The sequence below is a fragment of the Engraulis encrasicolus genome, chromosome 2 (genome assembly GCF_034702125.1).
Source record: "Engraulis encrasicolus isolate BLACKSEA-1 chromosome 2, IST_EnEncr_1.0, whole genome shotgun sequence".
NCBI classification, from domain to species: domain Eukaryota; kingdom Metazoa; phylum Chordata; class Actinopteri; order Clupeiformes; family Engraulidae; genus Engraulis; species Engraulis encrasicolus.
Window position 1 is genome coordinate 42,533,543 of NC_085858.1, and position 5,000 is coordinate 42,538,542.

Genomic DNA, 5,000 nt, shown 5'->3' on the forward strand with positions numbered 1-5,000 from the left:
AAACCACAACTGCATATAAGCTTTCATGTTTTTTTGGGTGACCATGCAACCCACAATTGATCATATTTGTTTTAGCATGGCTTGTGACTATGGTTAAAGGTAAATCGTTTATTTTTTATTTCTTTCATGCATTTTTTTCACACACAAATGCAAAAAAAATATATATTCATTGACTTGGAGCACTATTGCAAGTCATTGCAAGCTAAAACTGTCAAGTCGAGTCAAGTCTGAAGTCAATAGCGTACAAGTCAAGTCAAGTCATTCCAAATATTGGCAAGTCAAGTCTCAAGTCGAGTCATTTGTGATTCAAGTCACAAGTCAGTCCAAGTCACAAGTCACAAGTCCACATCTCTGCTCTACTCTACTACTTGTCAGGGGTGGCAGTTGTCCCGTTCCCAGGGACAGAGGGGGCCCAGAATTGAGTCATCATTACCAGGGAAGCCGACAAGGGGAGGCGGCAAAGGGGTCAGTTGTCCGGGCCCATGCTTATGATGAGATCAAGGGGGCGCTGAGAAGGATACAGCCCAAGAGGCGGCGGTGCTCATTTTTTAATATTAAAGGGGCATTGGGAGGTTTATGATGAGGTCACAGGGGCGTTGGGAGGCTTAAGTCGTCTTTTACTATCTCCTTTATCTTGTGACAAATTTGTCCAAATGTCCAAATGTGTCACAAATGTGTCACACACACACACACACACACACACACACACACACACACACACACACACACACACACACACACACACACACACACACACACACACACACACACACACACACACACACACACACACACACACAGACAGACAGACAGACAGACAGACAGACAGACACACACACACACACACACACACACACACACACACACACACACACACACACACACACACACACACACACACACACACACACACACACACACACACACACACACACACACACACACACACACACACACACACACTAACACTAAGCACAAACTAGCGGGCAAGACAATTTGCAATGTGTTTACCAGAACCAGATAAGATGCTCGCTTGCACGAAAACAACAAATGATGTCATCATCCTCACTTGCTCCATATTCACTGCAGTAGACGGTCAACATAAATTTGATCCCAATTAGCTGAAGGGGAAACCCCTCCCTCATTTTGGAGGAGACACAGAGTCTACTGTCCATCTCTCTCTCTCTCTCTCTCTCTCTCTCTCTCTCTCTCTCTCTCTCTCTCTCTCTCTCTCTCTCCTCTTCCCTCTCTCCTGGGCAACTGACCGCTTTGATCTCCATTCCTCTCCTATCCTCTCCTCTCCTCTCCATTTCTCTATCGTTAATCCTAATAACCCCTGCAATGTCCTCTCCTCTCCTCTCCTCTCATTTCCATTCCTCTCATCTCCTCTTTCTCATCTTTTTACTCTTAAGGGCCGTACACACACGTCGCTGCTAGTTACTCGCTCAGCGGATGAAGTCAATAGAATGTCTACGTGTTCCAGCGAGTCTCGCTGGCGAGTAGGCGAGGAGAGTACAAGCGATGCGATGTGGGCGGGTTCCGAGATAAACTTATTTTATCTTCGAGCGACGCGAGTTAAGCGAGTAACCAATTGGAATGCAGAATACAGATTATTGACAGGTGACGTTGCCCCTGTGGTGTTCTGACCACCCAACTTCTGCACGCCAACACACTTTGGTTAAAAGTGTTGAGGAAAATACATACAGTGTACACCATCAAAGGCTCATATGCATGGTTGTGCACAGCACGATCAACGTTAAACAGCGTAGGCCTACATTTTGTTTCGTACGGACGTTATTGGCGCGGACAGCGGGAACCATGACAACCAGTAAACAAAATCACCCAGAGCGAGTGGCAAGTAGGCGAGTGAGCAAGTAGCGAGTAAATAGCAGCGACGTGTGTGTACGGCCCTTATAGCCTCATATCCTCCTAACCTTATAGCCTCTCCTCTCCTATCTTTTCCTCTCCTCTCCTCTGCTCTCCTCTCCCCTGCTCTCCTCTAATCACCTCTCCTCTCATCTCCCCTGCTCTCCTCTCCTCTAATCACCTCTCCTCTCCTCTCCTCTTCTCTCCTCTCCTCTCCTCTCCCCTGCTCTCATCTCCACGCCTCTCCTCTCCTCTCCTCTCACTTGCTCTCCTCTCCTCTAATCTCCTCTCCTCTCTCTCTCATTCGTATAACCATAGTAACCTCCTCTCCTCTCTCTACTGCATAATCTCAGAGTCCTGTCCCCTCTTCCTCTCCCTCCTGGGTAGTCCCCCTCTCTCCTAAGCAACCACAATATGATAGTAAGAAATAGGGGGGGAGGTGTGGTGCAACGCACTAAGCCCCCCACATTTGGGCTTTCATGCCCATGGGGATCCCGGTTCGAGTCCGGACGGGGTCCTTTCCCAATCCTCCCCCATCTCTCTCTCCCACTCACTTCCTGTCAGCATCTCATACTATCCTATCAATAAAGGCATAAAAAGCCCCTAAAAAATATATATTTTTAAAAAGAAATAAACACCCACCTCTCATCTAAGCAACCACAATATGATAGGAAGAAATAAACACCCTCTCCCTCTCACCTAAGCAACCCCAATATAATTAACATCCTCATAGCCTTGTAGCCCGCCATAATACACCTTCATCAATCGTCGCAATGTGACAGTCAATCAAAGTGCAGTGTTCTTGTTGAGGCCGCACACCATAGCGAAAAAATTTACTTGGTTGCCATAGCTGTCTCCAGTTGATTAATGGCTAATATGGCATTCATGTCTCCCCCTTGCTGTCTAAAAACAGCTCAAGGTTTTCTTTTATCCCTCAAGCTATTAAGGCACTAAACGAGGTGATGTCTTAACCTAGCCATCAGCTTTGGTGTATAGTGTGTGCTACTACTACTACTACTACTACTACTACTACTACTACTACTACTATATCTCTCCCACTGACTAAGGCGTAATATGGCATATCTGCGCTGATTAAGGGTTAATATGGCATATCTTCCCCACTGATTAAAGGTTAATATGGCATATTTCCCCCCTGATTAAAGGTTAATATGGCATATCTCTCCCGCTGATTAACCCATTTTAGCCTAAGGCACCTGTGTATTACAGTTGGCCCACATACACCATTAATGTAATAAGACTTGAACATGACATATGGTGTGTCACAGGGATATGAGTGGGCCCAGGCCAATGGAACTGCTCACACTCATAGGCCTACACCAGTGGTTCTCAACTGGAATAGTCTTGTGACCCACTTTTGCAGAGGTCAATACGTTGTGACCCAAACTGCGTGTCGCACCGTCAGATTCTTCCTATAATAATAAAAAATATTATCATGCATTTCATAATATGCATTATTATTAGCATTGTATGCTGATACACAATACAATGTGTCTTATGAAGTAGTGGAGAGGTAAAGGCCTATTAACCATGTTTCTCTTCAACATCATAGTAATTTTTAGTGCATTGCATCACAGCTCTGCGACCCACCCAGGAACGCTCCGTGACCCACTTTTGGGTCCTGACCCACCAGTTGAGAATCACTGGCCTACACGACACAATATGTGCAGGCACATTTAACACAGTCTAGCCAAAGCCCTTGTTGGGAAAAGGTGCCCTCTGACTAATAGATTAGATTTATTGTCCCCAAGGGGAAATTTGTTTCCACCACCATCAAACAAGTTTATAGCCAACATGAAAAACAAAAAACACATGCCATAGAGTACACAAGGACAAACACAAGGACATCAAGTGCAATATGCATTCATACAACAAATACTGTCATAAACACATAAATAAAACCTAAATATCTCCGCCTCTGAAGCACATACACACATGACATAACTTGCATTTAAATTATAAAAGCTAGGACCATCATTTTACATTAGAATGTGTTCATTCAGCTCTAACATACTCACAATTTTTAATAAAATCCCTCAAATCTCAAGAACCTGAATGCAGTGTACAGGTATATATGTCTCCATGCAGGCTACAATGGGTTAAACTACCATATATGATGGGAAAGAGCGTGTATGAAATACACCTTGGTCTGTCCAGATGTGTCCCCTCCTATATGGGATCTGTATGGCGAACAGCACAGCTCTCGCTGTTTCACATTACAATGAATCATCCCCTCTCTTCTACTACTTTTCTCTTGCTCTCTCTGTCTGTCTGTCTGTCTGTCTCTCTCCTACTCTCTCTCTCTCTCTCTCTCTCTCTCTCTCTCTCTCTCTCTCTCTCTCTCTCTCTCTCTCTCTCTCTCTCTCTCTCTCTCTCTCTCTCTCTCTCTCTCTCCATCCTTCTCTCTCTCTCCAGTCTCTGTCCAGGCTGGTGTGATCATCGGCATGGTGCTTAAAATGTGCTACATACATCATTTAAACTGTGCTGTACTGTATACGGTATATATAAATAAAATGACAGTCTCCCTTCATCCTCCAGCTGCTCAAGCCAGCCTCTGTTTTCAATTACATAGGATAGGATAGGCTTCACATGCTAGACTAACACAAAACTGTGGAATAGGGTTCACAGGTTAGACTAACACAATATGATAAAGTTCAAATGTTAGACTAACACAGTAGGATAAAGTTCATATGTTAGACTAACACAGTTGGATAAAGTTCAAATGTTAGACTAACACAGTAGCACAGTATTCACATGTTAGACAGTAACACATGCCAAAGAACTGTCTGTATATGTGACTTATTAGGCATGTGGTAGCCTCTTAATGTGTGTCCTTTCACGAGTGGAATGCTGTAATAGTCACTGGGAAAAAAAACTTAACTACCATAGGACTCTACACCACTAGAAAAATTGCACAGGGCCTTTAGTAATGCATTACGACTTGGTCATTGGCATTCTGGCAACAGCTAGTTTATGACAAGGGGTCGAGTCTTACTGGGTTAAGCAATATCAGGGGGCTGCTAGGTCCTTATTATGAGTATAGCAATCAGCTGGTTTATCGATGCAGCTAGCCTAATGCCCTGTGTACACCTACGCGACCCTGGTAGCTGGGGTGG